This window comes from Lagenorhynchus albirostris, chromosome 2, assembly GCF_949774975.1.
Source record: "Lagenorhynchus albirostris chromosome 2, mLagAlb1.1, whole genome shotgun sequence".
In the NCBI taxonomy this organism is placed as follows: Eukaryota; Metazoa; Chordata; class Mammalia; order Artiodactyla; family Delphinidae; genus Lagenorhynchus; species Lagenorhynchus albirostris.
The window spans coordinates 151,424,660-151,450,811 of record NC_083096.1 but is presented as its reverse complement, the minus strand read 5'-3'; the positions used below and the strand labels follow the sequence as shown (position 1 = coordinate 151,450,811).

General features: G+C 42.0%; 1 protein-coding gene, 1 long non-coding RNA gene and 1 pseudogene across 11 annotated transcripts in view; 1 reads left to right on the top strand and 2 right to left on the bottom strand.

Annotated features, from left to right (window-relative positions):
- Positions 1–15,840, top strand: part of ZNF691 (zinc finger protein 691) — a 46,893-nt gene extending 31,053 nt beyond the window's left edge. For 5 of the 7 annotated variants that reach the window (XR_009538960.1, XM_060140330.1, XM_060140332.1 and 2 more), the window contains 2 exons: positions 4,047–4,106; positions 8,309–8,539. The gene's annotated coding sequence lies outside the window, so the exon portion shown is untranslated. The other 2 variants (XM_060140329.1, XM_060140328.1) reach the window with 2 other exon arrangements.
- Positions 284–23,510, bottom strand: LOC132514871 (uncharacterized). Of its 4 annotated transcripts, XR_009538962.1 has the most exons (6): positions 23,302–23,510; positions 21,708–21,797; positions 16,331–16,465; positions 13,921–14,001; positions 9,772–9,853; positions 284–1,073 (listed from the first exon to the last, which is right to left on the bottom strand). It is a non-coding gene; the product is annotated as an uncharacterized LOC132514871 (long non-coding RNA). The 4 variants fall into 4 exon arrangements; XR_009538963.1 differs by lacking the exon at positions 9,772–9,853; XR_009538961.1 differs by lacking the exon at positions 284–1,073 and having other exon boundaries at positions 8,202–9,853.
- On the bottom strand, positions 19,301–21,698 carry LOC132514870 (protein BEX3-like; annotated as a pseudogene).
- Positions 23,511–26,152: the final 2,642 nt, after the last annotated feature.

Here is a 26,152-nt window from a genome sequence, read left to right as displayed (position 1 = left end):
ATGATGAAATATAATTCATCAGAAACATATAATGATCCTGATGCTATGAGAACCTAGTAAAGCCTCAAAAGTTAGGTGTGGCCTTGTTACTTCTGGGTGGAAGCTCTAAGAATTAGCACGTGCTTTGCCACATGCCCTTGTTTTCCTCCACCATGGCAATCAGGACTGTCCAGATGGTACCTCCTCCATCAGCCTGGGTCCTAGAGTGAGGATAATGAAAATACTACTAGCAATTCATGATGCACATGGAGCATGAGTAAGAAATAAATCTTTACTGGGCTGCTTGTTTCTGACAGCTTTATTGAGGTAAAATGAGCACACAATGAACTACACATATCTAAAGTCTACAGTTTGTTAAGTTTTGGCACACATGTGCACCTGTAGAGCCATCAGCACAATCAAGATAATGAACACATCCAATATCCCCCAAATTTCTTCATGTCCTTTGTGATCCCCCCTCTCATCTTCACCCTCTGCTTGGTTCCACGTGACCACTGGATCCGCTGTGGTCATTGTAGATCACTTGCATTTTCTGCAATTTTATATACATGGAATCATACAGTATGTACTCTTGTTTGTCTTTCAATCAGCACAATTATTTTGAGATTCATGCATGCTGTAGGGTTCAAAAATAGTTCATCCATACTTATTGAGTTGTATTCTGTCATATAGCTGTACATTTATGTATTTATCCATTCACCCATGGATGGACATTTTGATTGTTTCCAGTTTTTGGCTATTACAAATAAAGCTACTATGAACATTCCTGTACAAGTCTTTGTGTGGACGTATGCTTTCATTTCTCTTGGGTAAATACCTAGGAATGGCTGGATCAGATAGTAGCTGTATATTTACCTTGTAAAGAAACTGCCAAACTGTTTTACAAAAGTGTACAATGGTGGTTTTGATTTTCATTTCCACAGCGACTAATAACATTGAAAACCTTTTTATGAGCTTATTTGTCCATCACCCATATATCATCTTTGGTGAAGTGTCTGTTTGAATATCTGCCCATTTTTTATTGGGTTGTTTGTTTTCCTTTTCAACTCAAAACTTCTGACCTTTGGAAGACACTGTTAAGAGAATAAAAACACCGTTGAGGACAGGTTGTGTGTGTAACTATAAACAGTAGAACAAGGGAGATCTTTGTGGTAGTTTTGTATCTTGATTGTGGTGGTGGTTACACAAATATGTACATGTGATAAATAAAACATACATAGTATCAATGTTAATATTCCTGGTTTTGATAGTATATCATAATTATGTAAGATATAACTGTGAGATAATAGGAAATATATGTATTGGTCTCTGCCCCTGGTTCCTGGCCCAGAGCTCCTAAAACCCTTGTGATTTCCTAAGTGATAAGAGCACTAGGAGCATCGTTTGTTCCAATATTTGGTCTTTGACCCCGTCCCTGATATAGGGTGCTAAATCCCTTGGAACTTCCTGGAGGGTCTTTTGTTCTAATGAAATGACTCTGGGTGGACTCCCGGATGGCTCTTAGATGGGGGCTGGTCACCAGAAAGACCAAGCCATAATAAGAAGCTTGGGATCCGGCCCCCCCCCGCACCCCCCCCGCCCCCCGCCACAGAGGCTGAAAATAGAGTTAATAATTGATCATGCCTGCATGAGGAAGCCTCCATAAAAATCTCAACAGAAGGGGTTCGTGGAGCTTCCAGCTTGGTGAACACATCCACCTTCTGGGAGGGTGATGCAACCCAACTCCACAGGGTCAGAAGCTCCTGTGCTTGGGACCCTCCCAGACCTCGCCCTATGTATCTATCTGTTCATCTGGCTACTCATGTGTTTCCTTTATCATATCTTTTAATAAACTGGTAAACGTTAAGTCAGTGTTTCCCTGAGTTCTGTGAGCTGTTCTAGCAAATAACTGAATCCAAGGGGGAGGAAGTCATGGGAGCCTCCGATTTGTAGCTAAGTTGGACAGAAGTTGTGGCTAATCATGGGGTCCTACTATTTGCCATTGGCCTCTAAAGCATGTGTGTGTGTGGGGAAGACTCATGGGAATGAGCCCTTAACCTGTGGGATTTGATGCGTCTCCAAGTTGATTGTGTCATAATGGAGTGAAGCTGTAGGACAACCAGCTGGTGTTGCGGAGAATTGCTTGTGAGGAACCTATCCCCCCGCCACACACACACATCTGGTGTCAGAAATGTTGTGAGTGTGGTAGTGGTGTGAAAGTAAAGGAGAAACACAGGAGGAAGACTGGGTTTTTCTAACTCAATAACCACTGAGGGAAACTGGGTGAAGGGTATACAGGGCCTCTGCACCATCTTTGCAACTACCCGTGAATCTAAAATTATTTCAAAAAAAAATTAAAAAGAAAATAAACAAACCCCAGACTTTCTAAAATAAATGGTGTTTGGACAATTGATTATATATTAGGGAGAAAATAAAATTGGATCCCTATCTTACAATATACATAAAAGTCAACCCCTAGAGTATTAAAGACTTTAATATGAATAGAAAATTATTAGAGAAGACAGTATGGAAATTGTCTTTGTGACTGCAAGATAGGAAAATATTTCTTAATGTTCAAAAAAGAGCACACCAAAAGGAAGAAAATCAATAAACTTGACTACATTTATATTAAGGATTTTTGATTCACATAAAGAGAGTGAAAAGATAAGCTACAAACTGAGAGAATAATTGCAACACATAAAACCGAGTAAGATTTAATATCTAGGCTATATAAGTTACTTCTATACATCAATAAGAAAAGACAATTCAACTAGCAAAATGGACAAAGAAATGAATGGTATTTTCACTTAGAAGAAAGCATAAATAATCCATAAACATTTGAAAAAATTTTCCAGTTCATCTGAAATCAGGGAAATGAAAGTTGAAATCATAATAAAACCCAATTACACAGCCACCAAATGCAAAAGTTAGATAATAGTGAATGTTAGCTAGAATATGGACTAAAGGGAACTTTCACGTGTTGCTGATATTGGTGTAAACTGGAAAAGTTCCCTAGGAAAATAATATGTCGTTACCTTAATAAGTTGAACAATGCATACACTCTACAAGCTAGGAATTCTACTATGAGGTATACTTCCTAGAGAAACTCTTGCACATGGGCAGCAAGAGACATGTAGAAGAATGTTTATAGCTGCATTGCCTATAATAGCAAAACATACAAACAAACAAATATAACAAAAATGATGGCTTCATCATTTTGAGATTTATCTGTTATTGCATGAAGCTGCATTTGATTTTCACCACTCTATTGTATGAATACTGTTGTACTGGGGGAAATGCCACAACTTATTTACTTATTCTTTTCATTAAAAGCCCTAAAGCCAGACTGTTTTACGGGTGAATCTTTACTAAACTTTCAAAGGAACAGATAATTCTTATCTTATACATGTTATTCCAAAGGGGAGATATTATCCAACTCATTTTTAAGAGGTTAATATAATACTGATACCAAGACCACTTAAGGGCAGTAGAATGGACAACCTCATTTGTGAACATGCAGCGAAAATTCTAAATAAAATATTAAAATTTAAACCTAGTAGTAAATTTAAAAATAATATATTACATACAACCAGAGTACAGCTTATTCTAGGAATGTAAGGATTCTTGAAAATTAAAAACTGTCGGTGCTTTTGGCTTCCTAACCTAGTCCCACTACTTATTTGTAGGCAATAAATAGCACAGGCAAGGAGAACAATCCAAGCAGTAAGCCACTACAGTTACTGTGAACCAGGACAAATTATATGGAGGACCAGGGAATGAATGTCTGGGGTTCATTCATACAGCAAGGCTAATGATTTCAACATACGGATAAAACAGATGTGCAACTGCATGATTTATTAACTTTAACTAGGTTGAAGTTGACAGGGAAAACACCTGTCTTATGGATCCAGAACCCAGAAGCTCTCCTGGGTGTAAAGGCTCAGGATAATGTTTTTCTTTCAGGACATCATGTCTTTGTCTTCTGCATAAATCCCTTGTAGGTGCCTCCCCAGATCTTCCCCCAAGGTAGAGTTAACATCTCTAACTTCCACTTATTTCATTTGCAGGTGGTATTATTGCCTTAGAAGATCACAATTTTACAACCATCATGTAATGAATAGATTCAGGTAAGGATCATCAATATATATACTAAAACTATTGGGTGAAAGATTGCTGCAGAACAGGAAATTTACATGGTTTCAAAGTATCATTCCATAGGTTAACTGATTAACTATAAAGAGGAAAAGGTAACTTTAAAGTAGAATGCTGATGGATACCACCTGAAACAAATTATCAAATTTACCATCACCAGTAACAAGGCAAACTGACATTATGTGCCTCTTGATGTGATGTGATGGGAAGTACACATCATCACACATATAGTATTTTTGCCAAAAATGATTCACCTGAATCTAATTGTTGAGGGGAAGGTGACCAAATCCAGATTGTGGGACATTCTAAAAGACAGCTTCCCTGGACTCTTCAAAACCAGTAGAGTCATGAAAGACCACCTATGTGTGTGTGCATTGCATACATGCATGTGTATGTGTACTGTTCTAGATTAAAGATAAAGATAAAAGGATACTAAAAAGCCTTGACAACCAAATGCACTGTGGGATCCTTAACTGGATGGTAGGTCAAATAAGAAAAAAGTTATAAAGGAAATTGGCGATAATTGATGAAATTTTACCATGTTATTGTATATTAAATATATTAATGTTAAATTCCTTGGATGTAATAATGGTATTGCAGATATTTAGGAGAATGTTCTTGTTAAAGAACTACGTGCTGAAGTGTTCAGGCATAAAGTGTCTTCATGTCTGGAAATTTCAAATGGTTCAGCAAAAAGAGAAAAAAGTACATAGATGGATACCCAGATAAATAAAATGTGGCCAAACGTTAACAACTGGTGAATCTAGGTAATGGATAAGCTATTAATTCATTATACCATAAGTTCACCTTTTCTGGGGATTATTTTTCAAAATAAAAAGTTGGGGGAAAAAGAAAAAAGAAAAAACTAAAAAAAAAATGCATTACTACAGTTGGCAAAAGGCAAGGGCAGCAAGGGAGAAATGATATGCAGTGCAAAATTACAGAAACTTTAATCTTACTTGGTTAATCACCCACTGTGTTCTTGAAACCCTCACTTTTGTGGTCACAAAAATGGAAACATTCCATACTTTTTGTTTTTCTCCTCTCTCTTCATAAGGTCTGACTCATCTGAATAACTTCTCCTGAATTTACTTATTAGTGAATTTATATCTTGGTAGTTAACCTTGATGCTTTTCCCACCTGCTATATAATAAACTCCCCTTCTCAATTCGCCCCCATTGATCAATGCTGTCCTTTCAACAAGTGAAATTCACCTTAATAGCTTAAAGGAGGAAAACTATATGATTGTTGCCCTCAGTGCAAGGAAAGCACACAATAAAATTCAGTGCCTCTTAAAAAGTGAGAAAAGAATTTCCTTAATATGAAAAGGAGCATCTGTAGCAAAACCTCCATCAAACCTCATACATTAAAGTACAAGTACGCTTATGAACCTTAGAAGCATTTCCTTTAATAGTGGTAATGAAGTAGACGATTAGGATGCAGGGTACTTCTATCACCACTAATGTTCAGTGTGATATTGGAGGTCCTGACCAACACAATAAGACCAGAAAATGAAAGAGTAACTCTAAGTATTGGAAAGGAAGAGATTTATTTGCAGATTATATGATCATTTGCATAAAAATAATCATAATAAGAATAGCTAATGTGTATTGAGTACTTAATATATTGCAGGAGCTGTTCAGTAAGCATTACATGTATAAATGCCACTTAATCCTACTTTAAAACAACCCTAGGAGATAGGTATAACTATTATCCCCATCTTACAGATAGTGACACTAAGGCACAGAGAAGGTAAGAAATTCGCTCAAGACCAAAGCAGTCTAATTCTAGGCCCTTAAGTTTTAATCACTCTTCTATATTATAACTTTACTGTCATCAACACAACTTGCGACAAAGAGAGGTATGAGAGGTAGTCAAGAGCCAATGCAATAAAATTAGTATGTCTTTAGAGCTAGAGGAGAAGGCGTAACAGTGGTTCTCGATATTGGCTACATACTGGAATCACTTGGAGAGCTTTGAAAAATCCTGATGCCCAGCCTGCAGCCAGACCAATTACATCTGAATCTTGGAAGAAGGGTGGAAAGGCCTTGGTAGTTTTTAAAGAACAATTGCACTAAAATGTCTTAAGAGAACTCAAGAATTCAAATTGTGGTGTAAATTTCCTTTCTTGCAAGCTGGGTGAGGTTGCACACTCTGAGCAGATGAATTACAGAAGGGTGTAATTTGAACCCAGGAGAAGGATAGGGACTAGAAGTCCCACATTGTGGTGGAGACTGTAAAAAGGTCTCAGTGTATCCACATGCGGCTCAGATAGAGTCATCCTGAACCCTGCAAAGCTCAGGTGTCAAATCTCTGACTGATAATGACTTATTGTGCTAATAAATTGTCAACCCAATAGCCTTGACTTGTTTAAGGTGTCAATCTCAGCCTTCCTAAGAAGGTAACTATATCACAGCCAGGAACTGTTAAGCTGGTTACCTCAATGTGGCCTCCCTAGATGGTAACTCTATCATGATTGTGAATTGTTGACCCAGTAATCTGAAATCCCTGGAGATGGTAGAACTTCTTTCTCAGTGCGTAAGTGGCTTTTCAAGTCTGAAAAGGCTTAGAATTAAATATAGAAATGGGGACTTCCCTTGTGGTCCAATGGCTAAGACTCCATGCTCCCAATGCAGGGGGCCCAGGTTTAATCCCTGGTCAGGGAACTAGATCCCACATGCTGCAGCTAAGAGTTCGCATGCCGCAACTAAAGATCCCACATGCCACAAGTAAGACCCAGCACAGCCAAATAAATAAATATAGAAATGATAAATAAATCAAACCTATCACATAAAATACTTTTGTGTTTAAAATAATTGTGTGTATGTGTTTGGTACTTAAAATGTAATTTTGAAATAATATGGCATATTGAAGAATCTAAGAGATTAGCCTAGTTTGGTAGATTAGACCTATGAAATGTAAGGAAATTTAATTGTTTGTAAATAATAATATTCTTTTTTATTTATTTATTTTTTTTGCGGTACGCGGGCCTCTCACTGTTGTGGCCTCTCCCGTTGTGGAGCACAGGCTCCGGACGCGCAGGCTCAGCGGCCATGGCTCATGGGCCCAGCCGCTCCACGGCATGTGGGATCGTTCCGGACCGGGGCACGAACCCACATCCCTTGCATCGGCAGGCGGACTCTCAACCACTGCACCACCAGGGAAGCCCAATAACAATATTATTTAAAAAAAAATTTTTTTTTGGCCATGACGTGCAGCTTGTGGGATCTTAGCTCCCTGACCAGGGATTGAACCCAGGCCCTTGGTGATGAGAGCACAGAGTCCTAACCACTGGACCACCAGGGAATTCCCATGTAAATAATATTAGAATACTAGATCTACTAGATCTATATGTTATTTATTTATTTTAAAATTTATTTATTTATTTACTTGTGGCTGCTTTGGGTCTTCGTTCCTGCATGCAGGCTTTCTCTAGTTGCAGCAAGTGGGGGTTACTCTTCGTTGCGATGTGCGGGCTTCTCATTGCCGTGGCTTTTCTTGTTGTGGAACATAGGCTCTAGGCACATGGGCTTCAGTAGCTGCAGCACACGGGCTCAGTAGTTGTGGCTTGTGGGCTCTAGAGCGCAGGCTCAGTAGTTGTGGCACATGGGCTTAGTTGCTCTGTAGCATGTGGGATCTTCCCGGACCAGGGCTTGAACCTGTTTCCTGCATTGGCAGGAGGATTCTTTTTTTTTTTGTGGTATGCAGGCCTCTCACTGTTGTGGCCTCTCCCGCTGTGGAGCACAGGCTCCGGACGCGCAGGCCCAGCGGCCATGGCCCACGGGCCCAGCTGCTCAGCGGCATGTGGGATCCTCCCGGACCGGGGCACGAACCCGTGTCCCCTGCATCGGCAGGCGGACTCCCAACCACTGCGCCACCAGGGAATCCCTGGCAGGAGGATTCTTAACCCCTGCGCCACCAGAGAAATCCTGATCTATATGTTATTTATATATATGTAACAAATTTTTGTTAAGTACTTGGGAAGAATTTGCTCACCAGAGATGAAACTTGATTGAGCAGGCATATGATGGGTGTAAAATGAAAAGAGAATACATGAAATTTATATTCAGTTTACAATGTTTAATGAAATTACATTTTATAAATTTAAATTTTTTTTTTTTTTTTTTTTTTTTTGTGATACCCGGGCCTCTCACTGTTGTGGCCTCTTCCGCCTCAGAGCACAGTCTCCAGATGCGCAGGCCCAGTGGCCATGGCTCACAGGCCCAGCCGCTCCGCGGCATGCGGGATCCTCCCAGACAGGGGGCACAAACCCGCATCCCCTGCATCGGCAGGCGGACTCTCAACCACTGCGCCACCAGGGAAGCCCCCCAAAATGGAATTGTTTAACAGAGTTTAATTGTTCTGCCTGAGTTATCCGAACAATAATAAAAGATCTCCTTAAGCCTAATCATTATTTTTATATAAATATCATCAATTTATAAATAGAATAATATATTTGTAAGTTGAACTTTTAAGTTTTAAATAAAGCCAAGGTTTTGAGTTTGTAGATGAAAAAAGTTAATATTAATTTAGAACTTAAAATGCTGTAGTCTTTTGTGCTCACAAAATCTGCCCTCAGACATGAAAAAAAAATCACATCAACACTATTATTATCTGCATTTAACTGATGAAGAAATGGAAGCTCAGAAAGGTTAAGAAAACAGGAATCAACTCCATGCGTGTGTGGCTTTAAAGCCTGTGCTCTTAACCAGTGTGCATGTGGTTTCCCTGATGGATCAACCTCCTGAAAAGTCAAATGACTTTGGAATAATTAAGTAAACTATTTTGAAGTGACTTAAGCAATGTCTGCTGATATGCATTATAGGTTGACTTCACAGCTAAGCGGTCAATTTCAGCTCAAGGAAAGAGACTTTACTGGCTCATGTGACAGAAAATTCTGGCTTCAGGCAGGGTTGCTACAGACTCAAACCCTGCTTCTCTCTGTCCATCAGTCTGTGTTGAGTCCATTCAGACACAGGCTTTCTTGTGGCGCAAGATGACTGGTGCTATCCCTCTGGGCTCAAGGACAGCTGGAAAATGTGGCTGCCTCTCTCCCAGTGTTCCCACAAAGAAATCATTGCATCTCACTGACTCTGATTAGCTCATGGGTCTATTCTGGAACTAATTACTGTGACCGAGAAAATGTGATGTTTTAAATGGCCATGCCTGGCGTCTCAGGTTGACCCCTAGAGTTGGAGGTGGAGTCAAATCCACCACAAACACGTGGGCTGAGAGTAGGGAGGGAGCAGTCCTGGAGAAGGGTGATTGGATGACAGTCAGAAAAAACAGATGTCCATTACAGTGGGCAAACTTTTCTCTTACTTAAGTACCTCACTATATCATTCACATGTACTGCTGACAAAGTCTCTTCCTTTTGGCCAGGAATCACGATACAACATTATAACTTAACTGTGTATCCTTTATTCTGCCCATTATTGCATTTTGAGAGCAGGGATATCTGTCTTTCCTTCCATCAGTGACCAAAATAAAAGCTGTTCAGGCATTTATGTAAATGAATGAAACCCAGATTACAGGAGCCTGGGTTTGTTACCTCAGAAGAGAAATAAGGAAGATGGGAAAGTGTTTTTATGGTATTGTGGGTGGTAGCTATGTAGTATAAGGAAGGTAAGTCAAATTCACCAGACACTTATTGATAACTTCTTTGTGTTAGGCTGATTCCTGTTGGGGACAGTGTTCCAGTGGCCTTCAAGGAGCAACCAGCCTAGAGGAAGAGACAGATGGAAGGTGTTGGTTACTGTGATTTGGTTTCGGCCCAGATCCATGTTACAATGGGCCACCATATAGCCCTTGGTAATGGGTTGAGTCCTGGAGAGGGTTGGGGTTATCAAGTGTAATGTTGATTGGGTTTAAGGTTTTTAGTTTCCATTTATTGAGCACCCCCATCAAGTTACTTATACCCAAGGCCTGGGGCCTGGGGAGTAGGCAGGTCAAAAGGCTCCCAGAGTAGGCCCAGGTCCTGGCTCAGGGTTAAAACCACCACTTCAGAGTGTGAAGAACCTAGCCACAAGATACCCACAAAACCACAGACATATGGGGCAAATTGAGACAAAGCAGAGACCATGCTTCCAGACACCCAAAGGAATGGAGCATTGTCCCAGAGACAGCATGTCTACAGACATGGAAAGGGTACTGCTTAGTTCCAGAGCAGGGGTGTGCAGGGTGCCTGAGCTTGAGACTTTGTGAAATAGAGTTGATCACACTTTTTACTTTGGCTGTTCAGAGGAAGGACATCTTTATCAAACTGCACCCATTCTGAAAACCTGACTGTGGTCATTCAGAAGCCAAGGCTTGCATAGGAAGTGGGGGAAAACAGGAGTAGAGCTAGAGAAGGAGCCATTCAGGCTCTATGAGAGAACAGCTCATTCCTTTTCCCTCCTACCTTCCTGGAGGGAGAGGCTAGTGATAGAAGGCAGCCCACCATGATACTCATTTCTCAGTGTATGTGGGTCTGAGGTAAACATGGAGAACTTCTTAAGGGTGAACAGGGAATAGCCTGCCCTTCTGGTCAAATGGTAACCCTGCTGCTGTTACATATGGGCCCAGGACGGCTGCCCATCACTCATCACTCAAGGCCTGCCAGACAGTTCCCTTGACCCAGATGCCCCAGGTAGGGGATGGAAGAGAACCTGAATAGGGAGCTGGTACCCTGTCAGCACAACAGGAGCAGAGTTAGAAAACACAACCCCAAGGGAAGCCAGAGGAATACTAATCTGGACCCTCTGGAAAAGTTGTCTTCAAACTGGGTATGCATACCCCTGGGGGTTCACAAAAACTTTCCAAGAGGTATGTGAGCATATTTAGCTTACAGGGAATCAATGTAAAGATGCTCAGCTTCTAGGTGTACTCTTTACAAAAATTAATCTGACTAAGAGGAGTGATGACAGCAAGATGGTAAAATAAGAAGCTCAGACTCCCTTCCCCAACAGAGACATTGACGTAACAATAATAGATAGTCCAAAAAGCCTTTATGAGAATTCCAGAAACCAGTGAAGAAACTCACAGTACCCAGGCAAACTAAAAGCCAAGAACAGCTACACTGAAACAGATAAGAGGAACCATTTCATTTCACTCACAATAGCCCTTCTCCCAAGCTGGCACGGCTTGGAGCACTCAGGAGTAGAATAGAAATCATAGAGTGAGTGCTCTCAGACCACAGTGGAATTAAACTAGAAATTAGCAACAGAAAAATGGCTAGATAATCCCAAAATACATGGAATCTAAAGTATTAAATAAACTTTAAATAACACAAAACTTCTAAACAACACACAGGCCAAAGAAGAGATATCAAGAGAAATTTTTAAATGTTTTGAACTAAATGAAAAACACAACTTATCAAAATTTGTGGGATGTAGCAAAAGAAGTGCTTTGATGGCACTGAATAACATATATTAGAAAAGAGGGAAACTCTAAACTCAATAATCTAAGCTCTACCTTTGGAAGCTTAGAAAAAGAAGAGAAAACTAAATCAAAAGTAAGCAGAAGAAAAGAAATGATAAAAATTAGAGCAGAAATCAATGAAGCTGAAAACAGGATATCAATAGAGAAAATGATCAAAACCGAAAGCTGGTTCTTTGAAAAGATGAATAAAGTTGATAAGCCTCTAGCTAGGCTAACTGAGAAAAAAGAGGACACAAATTTCTAATATCAGAAGTGAAAAAGGGGGCATCTGATCCCATGGACATTAAAAGGATAATAAAGGAATATGAGCAACTCTATGCCCACAAATTTAATAATCTAGATGAAATGGGCCAATTCCCTGAAAGATATAAACTATCAAAACTCACATAAGGGGTTTCCCTGGTGGCGCAGTGGTTGAGAGTCCGCCTGCCGATGCAGGGGACGCAGGTTCGTGCCCGGTCCGGGAAGATCCCACATGCCGCAGAGCGGCTGGGCCCGTGAGCCATGGCCGCTGAGCCTGCGCATCCAGAGCCTCTGCTCCGCAACTGGAGAGGCCACAGCAGTGAGAGGCCTGCGTACCGCAAAAAAAAAAAAAAAAAAAAAAAAAAACCTCACATAAAAAGAAACAGGCTATCTGAGTAGGCTTATATTTATTAAAGAAATTGATCAATATTTAATAACTTCCCCAAACAGAAAGCACCAGGCCCAGGTGGCTTCATTGGTGAATTCTACCAAATATTTAAGGAAGAAATTATATCTATTTTCTACAATTCCTCCAGAAGACAGAATCAAGAAGGACTACTTCCTAACTCATTCTATGATATCAGCATTATGCTAATACCAAAACTAGACAAAGACCTTACAAATACAGAAAACTACAGAAAAATATCTCTCATGAACATAGATACAAAAATTCTCAACAAAATATTAGTAAATGGAATCCGACGATGTATTCAATATAAAAAGAATTACAGAGGGAGGATTCTGGGAAGATGGCAGAGTAGGAAGCACCTGGAATCTGTTTCCCCACCAAGACAACAATTGAACTGGCAGAATCTGTCTGATGTAACTATTTTGGAGATCTGGCTGGAGTCTACTGAAAGCCTGCAACTTACAGGGGAAGGCCTGGATGATAAATAGCAGTTAATTCTGGTCAATTTCAGCTCTTAGCACAGTAGCAGGTACTCATCCTCCGCTCCAGCCTCATAGCAGGCAACACACACATTTCTTGGAGTAACCTACACAGAGCTAGTGGGAGCCATGGTGAATAAAAAGGACACGGTCCTCCAAATATTGGGGATCTGTGCTCTGATTGCTGCTGCTGCTTTCTTTTTTTAAAATAATTTTTATTGGAGTACAGTTGATTTATAATGTTATATTAGTTTCAGGTGAACAGCAAAGTGAATCAGTTATACGTATACATATATCCACTCTTTTTTAGATTCTTTTCCCATATAGGTCATTACAGAGCATTGAGTAGAGTTCCCTGTGCTATACAGTAGGTCCTTATTAGTTATCTATTTTATATATAATAATGTGTATAGGGGCTTCCCTGCTGGCGCAGTGGTTAAGAATCCGCCTACCAATGCAGGGGACACAGGTTCGAGCCTTGGTCCAGGAAGATCCCACATGCCGCAGAGCAACTACTAAGCCTGTGCTCTAGAGCCTGTGAGCCACAGCTACTGAGCCCGCGTGCCACAACTAGTGAAGCCCACGCACCTACAGCCCGTGCTCTGCAATAAGAGAACCACTGCAATGAGAAGGCTGCGCACCACGACAAAGAGTAGCCTCCACTTGCCGCAACTAGAGAAAGTCTGTGCACAGCAACGAAGACCCAGTGCAGCCAGAAATAAATAATAATAAATAAATATTTTAAAAATCTTTAAAAAATACTGTGTATATGTCAATCCCAATCTCCCAGTTTATCCCTTCTCCCCTTTTCCCCCTGGTAACCATACACTTATTTTCTATGTCTGTGACTCTATTTCCGTTTTGTAAATAAGTTTATTTGTACCATTTTTTTAGATTCCACATATAAGCAATATCATAAGATACTTGTCTTTCTCTGTCTGACTTACTTCACTCAGTATGACAGCCTCTAGGTCTATCCATGTTGCTGTGAATGGCATTTGATTGCTGCTTCTGATCACAGAGGTGCAAAGAGAAGGGCAGCTATTGTTGTTGTATCTTCCCCCACTGTCACAAGCCACTCCCCCTCTGGTTCAAGTGACTTCCAGGTGATTTAAAGGACCAGCACCCTTTTCCTGCCCTTCATTTTTCTTTTTCTCCTTTTGGAGCCCAGATATTAAAGACTAGGAGATTCAAAAACAACTGCATATATGGGGAAAATTAGAATGTGACTGTACATACCCAGGGAAAGATGCAGGTCCAGAAAAGACCTGAGGAGACCTTAAGTTTACATCTCAGGCTGATCTGTGGCGCAGAGACAGCCTACAACAATAAAACAAAAAAAACAAACAAATCCATCAAGTCCTGGGGATGGGAGAGAATATGATTTCCAAAGTTACCACATTATTAGATTCAAATGTCCAGTTTTCAACAATAAAAAATCACAAGGCATACAAAGAAACAAGAAATCATGGCCCATTCAAAAAATAAAAAAATTTTAAAAACCAACAAAAACTGTCTCTGAAAAAAGCCTGATGGCAAATCTACTAGAAAAGACTTAAAACACTTGCCTTAAAGATGCTTAAAGAACTAAAGGGAGATGTAGAGAAAGTCAAGAAAGTAATCTATGAGCAAAATGGAAATATCAATAAAGAGATAGAAAACCTAATAAGAAGCCAAAAAGAAATTCTGGAGCCAGAAGTTATAATAACTGAAATGAAAAATTCACTAGAGAGATTCAAAGTCACATTTGAGCAGGCAGAAGAAAGAATCAGTGAACTTGAAGATAGGACAATAGAAATTGTTAAGTCTGAGGAACAGAAAGAAAAAAGATTAAAGAAAAGTGAACAGAGGGCTTCCCTGGTGGCGCAGTGGTTGAGAGTCCGCCTGCCGATGCAGGGGACACGGGTTCATGCCCGGGTCCGGGAAGATCCCACATGCCGCGGAGCGGCTGGGCCTGTGAGCCATGGCCACTGAGCCTGCGCGTCCGGAGCCTATGCTCCGCAACGGGAGAGGCCACAACAGCGAGAGGCCCACGTACCGCAAAAAAAGAAAAAAAAAAAAGAAAAGTGAACAGAGCTTAAGGGAACTGTGGGACAACATCAAGCAGACTGATTATATGCATTGCAGGAGACCCAGCATGACGAGAGAGAGAAAGGGACAGAGAGAAAATTTGAAGAAAACAGTGTTTGCAAACTTCCCAAATTTGATGAAAAATATGAATATAAACATCTAACAACCTCAATGAACTCCAGGTAAGATGAACTCAGAGACTCATACTGAGATATAAAAGCAGCGGGAAAGAAGCAAATCATCACACAAAAGTGAGTCTCAATAAGATTTTTGGCAGATTTCTCATGAGAAACTTTGGAGGCCAGAAGGCAGTGGGCCAACATATTCAAAGTGTTCAAGGGAAAAAACTGTGAACCAGAATCCTATATCTGGCAAAACTGGCCTTCAAAAGTGAGGGAGAAATTAAGACATTCCCCAAGAAACAAAAGCTGAAGAAATCAATCTCTATACTTGATCTGCAAGAAATGCTCAAGGGAGTTCTGCAATGTGAAATACAAGGACATTAAACAGTAACTTGGAGCCATATAGAGAAATAGAAATCTCAACAGAAGTAAATACATGGGCAGTTACAAAAGCTAGTATTATTGTAACAATGGTTTGTAACTGCATATTTTGCTTTCAACATGATTTAAGAGACTAATACATTTAAAGAAAAAAATCTAATTAGTCTAAAAGCTAGTAGTCTTGTAACTGGTTTGAAACTCCAAATTTCATTTTTGACATAATTTAAGAGACTAATGAATTTAAAAGAATTATTAGTTTGTTTTGGGGCACACAGTGTATAAAGATGTAATTCTGTGGCATCAACAACCAAAAGGGGTGGGGATGGAGATGGAAAGGAGCAGAGTTTTTGCATCTTATTGAAGTTAAGTTGTTATAAATTAAAATTAGAATGTTATAAGTTAAGGATGTTCAATGTAGTTCCCATAATAATCACAAAGAAAAAACTACAGAATATAAACAAAAGAAAATGAGAAAGGAATGCAAATGTTTTGCTACAAATAAATCAACTAAACACAAAAGAAGACAGTAACACAGAAAATGAGGAACAAAAAGCTATGGAGCATATAGAAAACAAGTAGCAAAATGACAGAAGTAAGTCCTTCCTTATCAGGAATTACTTTAAATGTAAATGGATTAAGTTCTCTAATCAAAAGACAGAGACTGGCAGAATGGATAGAAAACACATAATCCAACTATATGCTGCCTACAAAAGACTCACTTTATTTTATTTATTTTTTTAAACTTTTTATTTTATATTGGAGTATACATATACATGTATCCATTCTCCCCCAAACTCCCCTCCCATCTAGGCTGCCACATAACATTGAGCAGAGTTCCCTGTACTATACAGTAAGGTCCTTGTTGGTTATCCATTTTAAATATAGCAGTGTGTACATGTTCATCCCAGACTCCCTAACTATCCCTCCCCCCACTTTCCCCTTTGGTAACCATAAGTTTGTTTTCTATGTCTGTGAGTCTGTTTCTATTTTGTAAGTAAGTTCATTTGTATCATTTCTTTTTAGATTCTGCATATAAGGGATGTCATACAATATTTCTCTTTTTCTGTTTGACTTACTTCACTCAGTATGACAATCTCTAGGTCCATCCATGTTGTTGCAAATGGCATTATTCCATTCTTTTTAATGACTGAGTAATATTCCGTTATACATATGTACCACATCTTCTTTATCCATTCCTCTGAAAAGACTCACTTTAGATCCAAAGACACAAATACAGTAGATTGAAAGTGAAAGGATGGAAAAAGATATTCCATGGAAATAGTAAGCAAAAGAGAGCAAAAAGACAAAATAGACTTTATATCAAAAAAGGTTACAGATTACTAGGGGTATTAGCAGAGGTAAGGGTGTAAGAAAAAGCAGGCCAGAGAGTACAGAGTTTTAAATGGCAGGCTAGGTATTCTTTCTGCAGTGTACAGTCATCAAGGCCATCCAGCAGGGAGGAGCCATAATCCTAGACCTGAGTGTGAAGGATGAAATGAGAAGAGTGTGGAGGAAGTCAACTTGGTTGAGGAGTTATTTCAGTTTACTCAGAGAACAATATACCTTTTTTCATATATGTCCTGATGTAAAATACCCCTAATAGGGCCTGCCTCTGAAAATATGTCTCAAAGAGTTAGACATGATTTTTGAAAGTATAAAATGAAAGGCTAAAGCTTGGCCCAAGCTCCAGCACCTATTGCCCCAAAATAAAAGAACAAATAAATGTACAGATTTTGACCCAGTTGCTTTTGTTCTAATTGGTTTTTAAGAGAGCCAGCATAGGTTGGCTGTATAATAATACAATAATAATAAAACACAACATTGTAAATCAACTATACTTCAATTAAAAAAATAATTAAAGGGCTTCCCTGGTGGCGCAGTGGTTGAGAGTCTGCCTGCTGATGCAGGGGACACGGGTTCGTGCCCCGGTCTGGGAGGATCCCACATGCCGCGGAGCGGCTGGGCCCGTGAGCCATGGCCGCTGAGCTTGTGCGTCCGGAGCCTGTGCTCCGCGACGGGAGAGGCCACAACAGTGAGAGGCCCGCGTACCGCAAAAAAAAAAAGAATTAAAAACAAATAAACAAACAAAATGATTATAGTAACCATTGAATGAGCACTTGCTATGAGCCAGGTACTGTAAGTCTTTGCTCATTCAATACTCACAAACCTGTGATGTAGATTCACTTATTATCATCATTTCATAGATAAAGAAACTGAGTCTAAGAGAGGTCAGAGTCAATATGCAGCATTACTTAGATTAAAATGCTGTGCTTTCTATTTCAAAATCATGTCTTTACCCATTGCACTTCCTGTGCTTAAGCAGCTGTGCTTGGCAGACAGCGTATAGCATTGCCCCTAGGGATGATGATGTGACAAGAAAAGAACTGCTTGACTTCTTTGTGTCTTGATTTGTTCAGCAGTAAGTGGAAATAATAACTGCCTTTTCATCAGGCAGAGTAACGGGAGATAAGACTGTTTTTCCCTCTTGGTTTGATTGCAAAAGAGGCCATGTCCACCCATAGGTGTGAATGGAAATAAGAGGCCACTTACAGAGTGTGGTTTGTGTTGGTGGCCCAAGTGCAGTTGCCTCATCTATACAATGGGTATAATAATAATAGTGTCCACCTCCTAGGATGTTTGTAAGGATCCAATGTATTCATACATGTCACAGATTTAGGACAGTGCTTGACAAATAGCACTCGCTATCTAAATACTAGCCATTACTGGTATTAAAGATAGAAACTTGGCTACCAGGGATCACTGTGGCCATAAATATATGTAACCTCCAAGCAGAGATAGGGAGAAGCCTCACTCACCCTGGCTTTTTCTCAGTAGGCATTTAGTTAGGAAGATTAGCTAGCTATAATCTTGGCCAATAGTAAGCAGAGCGCAAAGAAAATGACAGGGATGGAGAAATAACGTTATCAGAAAATAAAAATAGCTCCTAATTTTTACCATTTCTACAATCAAGCACCACATTAAGAGTATACCAACTTGGTCTTGCCTAATCCTCACAGTTCTGTGGGGTAGGTGTTATTAACTGTGTCCTCTGTCAGCCTCCACTCCCACCTCTGTAAAAAGACAATAGAAGGTGATGGGAGAGGTGGGGGGAGGGTGGTCCTGCTGGGCTCCTGGCCGAGCAGCTTCTCTTGGCTCTCTCCGAGGCAGGAAGCGCCTCTTCCACAGGACATCAGTGTAAGCCTGAATAACAAAAAGAATTTCTCCCTCCTAAGCCATGGCACATCAGTTGCACAGAAATACCACTTTGGGAAACAGTCTTCAGGAGAGCCTCGATGAGCTCATACAATCTCAACAGATTACCCCCCAACTTGCCCTTCAAGTTTTACTTCAGTGTGATAAGGCTGTATATTCAGTGTTGGTACAGAAGGTCAGGAACAGAGTCAATTCCAGGCCTATGTATGTTTGGCTACCTTCCCTAAAGAGTTACTGAGATTTCAAACGTCTGAAACATTATCTGCAGGATTGAAGGGCTCTCTAAATACCTACAGATTCTGCGATAATATATGGACTTTTGTATTGAATGATGTTGAATTCAGAGAGGTGACAAAACTTGATAAAGTGAAAATTGTAGCCTGTGAGTGGGACCTCTCTGGTGGACAAGTGGCTAAGACTCTGTGCTCCCAATGCAGGGGGTCCGGGTTCGATCCCTGGTCAGGGAACTAGATCCCACATGTCGCAACTAAGAGTTGCGCATGCCGCAACTAAAGTTTCCTCACGCGGCAACCAAAATAGATCCCGCAGGCTGCAACTAAGGATCCTGCATGCCACAACAAAGATCCTGCACGCAGCAATGAAGATCCCATGTGCTGCAACTAAGACCCGGCGCAGCCAAATAAATAAATAAATAATTTTAAAAAGTGTAGCCTGCGATGGTAAAAATTCTGGCTCCAATACTACAGAATGAATAGAAAAAAACTGGCTTTTTAATGCCATCCTGTTATTGTTCATCTCTTTTCGAAGAGAAGCATAGGAGACTTTTTAAAAAATTTATTCTAGCATTGCAGAAATGACTACACTGTGCCGTACTATCAGAGAATTCCAGTAGAAAGAAGCTTATAACTCTGTACCCTCTTACATTACATTTATTATACATCATGAAGAAACAGAACTTTCTTTTTAATGACACATCAAACACTGTTGCCTTCCTAAGACTATTCTTTAATAAATTCATTTTAAAACAAACAAACAAAAAGTGATGGGTCTTCTTGCCTGGGCAATATGACCCCAGAGCCCACACTTCTAACCTCTACCCTCAGCTTCTTTGAGGGTTTACCACTGGGAACCAGACGTCAAGGTGGGGGGTCAACAGGCTGGGGTGGAGGTGGGGGAACTAAGACACGCCATAATTTCACCACAGTCTGCAGTAGGGTTTAAGGAAATAAATTATAGGCCCCCAGTACTTTGAGTTTCCTCACTTAAAATCAGATTTTAAACCCTAGGCCACAAGTATCAATGGTACTTTCTGAGAAACTCTGATTGAAGCCTGTTGACACAAGTGCTTTTGAAAGTTCAAAACACCAATAGATCTTGTACCCTCTGCTTAGAAAGAAAGGAGGGAGGACAGAGAATATCTACTTCCCAGGTTTTATAAAGTTTAGGTTAAATTTATACTTATTCTTGTTTTTTTGGGTTTTTTTTTTTTGCTTTTTAATTGCTTTATTAACTTCACATTTTCCATGCAAATGGGTGAACCTCTCAATCTGAGTTTGTTGACAGAAACTCAGATTGGGTGCCAAGGCAATCTCCAATTAGAAGCTGGTAACACAGAACCCACCTGACATGGAAATTACGTAAGGTTCACAGCAAATGGATCAGAAAAGGTGTATCAGGAAAATGCAAGAAAAAAGAGAACAACAGTGGGAATCACAGTACTAATCTCATGGAAAATGGCAGGAGTCAATGCATAAGGCAGAATTCATCATGATGGTCATGGTGATTAGAGAGCTCCCCCATAAAGATATGTAGACAATTCCTCAACTGCAACTCCCTAAGTTTTCTCCTGATTTCGCTCATCTCTTCATGAACATTTCCATGTAATCTCCATCTCCACCCATCCCATCTTTGACCTGCCTATTGGGTATGGCTCATCAGAAATTAGGGGCAAGTTGGCGAGCCTGTCCCCGTCTATTATTTCCTGCCGGCTGGTGGCCTTCGCCCCCTCCCAAAAGGCGGTTTTCCTTTCCTTTTTGCACAGACTGCTCCATTTCTTCGTTTCCCTGGGCCTTCCTTGCTGTCTCGTGCTCCTCCCGATTCCCGCCACAAGTGCGCCACCGTGAAACTTAGTACTTATTCTTTATACTTATTTCTATCTTGCAGAGCAGTAGAAATTTCCAAGACTCGTTACTGGGAAAGGCAGTGAAATTTCTGTAAGAGTCAGAGGTTTGTTTTCATAATTATCTTCCATGGGTTGTTTTCCCCTTACAATATATTTTCATTACAGAAAACTATATGTGTTGCAATATAGGTCCCCTCCAAGTTGTAAAGTCTGTCACAGGAGGGTGGATTTGCTCACTAACTCTATGATAACTAACCTGCTAAGCATAACTGCATATTATAATGAACACAAACAAAATACCAAAACTGGGAAGTTTCTTCTTACATGAAAAAAAAAACCCAAAACAAAACCCAAAGTCCTCATGTGATATATGAGGCCCTACACGATCTAGCATCCTGCCACCTCTCTGCCCTCATCTCCCTGTCGCCCTGGTCCAGCCATCCTGGCCTCCTTGCTTGTCCTTCAACACACCAGACATGGTCCTGCCTTTGTACCTTTGGACTTGCTGTTCTCTTGGCTTAGAAAAGCCTTTCCCCCAGATTATGCATATGATTTGCTCCCTTACTTCATTCACATTTGTTCAGATATCACACCCTCAGGGAGACCTTCAAATTATCTCATCTAAAATCAAGCCACCCACTTCACCCTCACATCCATCATCTTCTATTCTTTGGTTTGCCTCTTCTTCCCCATAACACAAATCATCATCTGATACTTTATTATACGTTTGTTGATTGTTGATTGCTGGGTTTTCCCCACCAGAATGTAAGCTCCATAAGGCAAATCTTTGTTTTGTTTGCTGCTGTATCCCCAGCCCTAGAACAATGCCTGGCACCCAGCAGGTGCTCAATAAGTGAATGAAGTGAAACTAATGAAAAGATATGGGTTCCATGACAGGAAAGAGCTTGCACTGGGAACCCTGCACCAGGTGGTTTAGGAGATGCCGACCATCAGAGCCAGAGATGACCTTGAGAAGGGAAGAGATCCCTGGGAATTCACAGAAACCTGGGGGGTGAGTACCAGACTTTATGAAGGGGGTGAAAGGGGGAATATGGAGTAACTCTAACTGACACATGCATCACACACACATTATCTTATTTCATCTTAATATCACAACAGATGAGGAAATTGAAGATCAGAAAGGTGAAGTGACTTACCCATGGTTATTCAGCTAAGTAGCAGAGCCTCGATCTGAAGTCAACTCTGTCTGACTCTAGAAACCATGTTCTTTTCAAGACACCACACAGCTGAGGAGAAAGTTTGGCAAAGAGTGTGTGTTCAGTTAAGTAACAGTTGAAGGAATGAACAAATGCTTCATAGAGAAAGTGTTAATTTGGTCTTTTTTGAGATCAAACAGCCTTATGGAGAGACCAAAGGCAGACCTGGAGAAAGAAGGAGATTGAACAAAAAGTTTTAAGATTAGATAGTTAGGTGAGGAGCTGTCCAGGGAACACTGAGTACATCAGCTTAGCTGGATCTTAGAGTGTTAATGGAGCATTTTGGGAGATAAGGTCTCCAAGGACCCAAATGTGAAAGATCTTGACTGCTTGGTTATGGAATTTGGACTTTACCATGAGACGGTGGGGAGCATTAAGCTGTAGAGTAATGTGCTCAGACACTGCTTTAGGAAGTCATTCTGGGGTGCTGGGGATGAAATTACCAAATGGATTTATTGTAATAGTCCCAGTGAAGAGTTATCGGCAAAGCAGTCAGTTCTCTCTGAACCCATGAAAGGTTGAGGTTAAAACCAGCCCTGACCTAAACGTTCACACAACAGCCACTAGTTGGCAGCAATGTCCCAAGAAACAGGTGAGCCAGCCTCCAAGGAGGAGCTTCCTCAGCCAACTCCTTGGGCTGTGATGGGGTATGGTCACCTGGTGGAACACAAGAGTAGTTGGGAGAACAGCCTGTGTGGAGGGAACCCCAAAGACCCACAGGGGAAGGAGTATGTGGAGGTCAGAGGACAGGGTGATCAATGCCTGGAGGATGGTTGCAGTGGGATGGGGGGCAGGGGTGAGAGGGGAGGCTGCATCTGAGAGGTAGAAACTGATTGCAAATGGCCTTGAATTTCCAGGCTAAGAAAGCTGGACATTACCCTGAGGGAAATGGGGACCCAGGAAACCCATGTTTAAGTAGAAGAGAAACATGACTAGACTTGCCTTTTAGAAAGATCACCAAGATTGCAGTGTGGAGAATGAGGGTAAAGAGACAGGAAGCAGAGAGAACAGTGAGGAGGTGCTGCAGTGATCCCCAGAGAGATGATGAGTGGTCTGAACTAGGGTCAGAAATTGAAGTGGACAGAAGGGGTCAGATTTGTAGGTGACTTAAGAAATAAAAATCGTAGAATGAGAAAGAGGGCATTAAAATGTAGTTTTCACAGAAGAGAATGAATATTCTCTCCCCATTATTAAGAACACTTTCTGAATTGTTGGATTTTCTCCCTAAAACTGTAGTGGAAGAGCTCAGATCGTGGAACTTCTTTAGGTCTAAATTCACTCAGTCTGTGGTGGGAACCGGCGACAAAGGAATGACTTAGCAGTTGCCTCCCCACTGGTGGAATAACAGTCAACTGTATAGTGTGGAGAGGGCTTTGATGGAAGAAGTACAGGACAGTGTGGGGTCCAGCGGGGGAACCTGATGTAGGTTTCCAGGGAGAGGAGACTTGTGAGCCCAAAATATGCAAAGGATCTCACAAAACTGTCAGTGAGCTAAGCACTGGAAAAGAAGGGAGTCTGGGAGCAGCCCCGTTACCTGTTTACCCCTTTTCGTCACAAACCGTAGGCGTCACCTTATGCGCGATAAGGTGTCCCAGGTGAGCTACATTCCCCAGGATGAAAGCGCTAACCCAGCCACTGTCGCCAGCTCCTGGAGCAAACTCACTTCCCAGAAGACAGACATGCTTAGTGTCCCTCAGAGGCTCCTGGACCGCCGCCCAGGGCAGACAGGCTGTGATTGGTGGGAGCCTGGGGCCCGCCCCTCACCAGCCCCAAACTGCGGTTCTGATTGGTGGAGAAACCGCGTAGCCCCGCCTCTCCCGCCAGTCGGCAAAGGAGGCTAGCCAGGTGGGTGCGCGACTGCTGAGGGGGCCCTAGAGCACAGCTGTTACGGTCTGGGAGAGATGGAAGATCGCCCCGGCCCCAAATCTTCTACACCCGCGATGGACTGCAGTCCCTAGAGAAAAGGCGTCAAGGGACCGGAAGCTGTGCTTCCCGGAGCATTGTGGGCCCAGGCGGGGGTGGGCCGGGTCTTCCGGCGCCTGCGTGCACCTAGCAGTTTGGGAAATGGTGGCCCCCGGCACGTTGGTGCAAGCCCTGTGAGGGGCGGGAACCCGGGAGTGGGTTCTCGGGCATTTTCAGACCAGGGTGTGGAGCCCTGGGCTGGGGTGGGGCCGGGATGCTACCGGGCGCCGCCCCGCTTTGGGGCCTCCTCGGGCGCTACTGTCTTTGCATCCTTAAGCTCAGGCCTCTAGCGTGACCCTTCCGCCCCAACCCCACCCCTAGTCCGTTTCCTTCCATCCGGTGGGAACAGCAGCCAGGGTGCCACCATAGGATTTTAAGAGCGCTGAGTGCGCACCTGGCATCCTGGGCCCCTGACTCCTCTTTGCATTACCCCTCCCGGGGCCCCTGCGAAGCAAGAACTAACTCCTTTCAACAGAAGCCTGCTGGGGCCATGTGATAAGGCCTCCTCTATCGCACCTGGTCGCAGCCCTTCATCGGTTAACCACCCTGCCCCCAGGCTCAGGCAAGGCACAACCCTTCTCCGAGCCTCACTCCTGATTTGTGAGATGGGGATGGCTAACTCCTCAGATTCTCTGTACCGAATGATAATACACACAGGCGCTGCCAATTACGATGTACCCGTTTTCCCTTCTCACCCTCTCCGTACAACCCCGCTTCATGGAAGCAGATTTTATAGTTTAACCTGTGTGCAGTTATGAAGGCTTCGACAGGCATATCCACCCCACCCCCCGATTTTGTCAGCCGAGCCTCTAGGGACAAATATCCTTGGTACTTTTATTTCAACTGTTTTCTGAGTGCCTGCTCTGTGCCAAGCACTGTATTTAGTACTGAAGACCCAGATGAACCAAACTGACTTCTTTCCATGAAATTGAGACTAGTGGGGGAAATAGGAACTTGTGATAAAGGTGGTGATAAAAGACATGTGATAAAGATACAGTGCCACAAGACAGGAACAAATGAAGTGCTCTTGAAATTCAGGGATTGGGAGAAGGGGGTTAGAAGTCTTTAGAGGGTGTGCAGTAGCCTATAAGCTGGATCAGAGGGGGCATTCTGAATTAAATAGATGGGAGAAGGCAGCTTGACAGCTCACTCTGCCCATGCAGTGAACATGGTTCATTTTGCTTTGGAGGGGCTGGGGGTTTGGGGTGAGGAGTGGGGTATAGGGTGGGGGGTGTGCAGTATAATTTTTTTTTTTTTGGCCACGCGGCTTGCGGGATCTTAGTTCCCTGACCAGGGACTGAACCTGGGCCACCACAGTGAAAGCGCCGAATCCTAACCACTGGCCCACCAGGCGATTCCTGCAGTATAATTGTTAAAAGGAGGGGTTTTAGCATATTTGCTGCGAGACTTCAGGCACGTTAACCTCTCTGAGCCTGTCAACTGTACAGAGATAGTACGTACCTCACATTCAAGATAACGCGTATTATCTTGATGCCTGAGCATCAAGGTCAGCACATAGCTGTCATTTTTTTGAATACCAGCTATCCTACGTGAAGGAAAATGGGAATGCCTCGAATGCCAAGATTTTTAGATTTTTCTCTAGGTAATAGAGATCAAACAGATTTTTAAGCAGTAGAGGGTGTTGATCAAAGGTGCTTGGAAGTGACTGAATCTTGGAGTCAAAAAGTCTGAAGCCGCTCTAATAGTTGCTTCTTTCCCATTCCCATCCAAATCTGTCTACCCTCAACCCATATGCATTTCAGAACGATGTTTCTAAAAACCAGCCATTTATATCTGCTTAGGTAAGTTACAGAGTAAGGTGGTGTATTTACAAGTTGGTTTGTCCAGATATACTATAACTTAGTGTCTGTATTTAATATTGACAACCAAAAAATATATATAAATATCTTCCAACTATACACAGCAGGGCAGGAGTGTTCACGTCTTCTTGAATAGTGAGTTCTCAGTTTCCCATGGCCCTCCTCTCTTGGTGACCGTCTGGCCCTCAGTGCAAAGGAGACTAGCACCTGGCAGCCCAGTCTGGCCCTTCCCCTCTCCTCCCTGTACTCCAGTGCTCCCAACTGGTCTCAGGCAAGGGAAGATTAATTTGAGTGGTTGGGTAGGAAGAGACAGGAATGGGCGAATCCTAATGGAGCCTGATCCCGGAGCCTGATCCCTAGGTGGGGAGACCCAGGCCCACAGAAGGAGTGGCCAGAGCCACCTCTTGGGGTAGAAGACTCATGGTTCGTAGTTCAATTAGTGTGTCCTTGGGTCATAGGTCCGGCCCTACAGATTAGCTTGGCAAAGAAGGCAAGTGTCTAGGCAGGGCTTGGTCCCCACCCTCAGGCACTGAGCCATTCAGGGTGAAGCCAGGGATGTGGATAAAGGAGACTCTGGCTGATAAAAAAATAATAACAAAATCA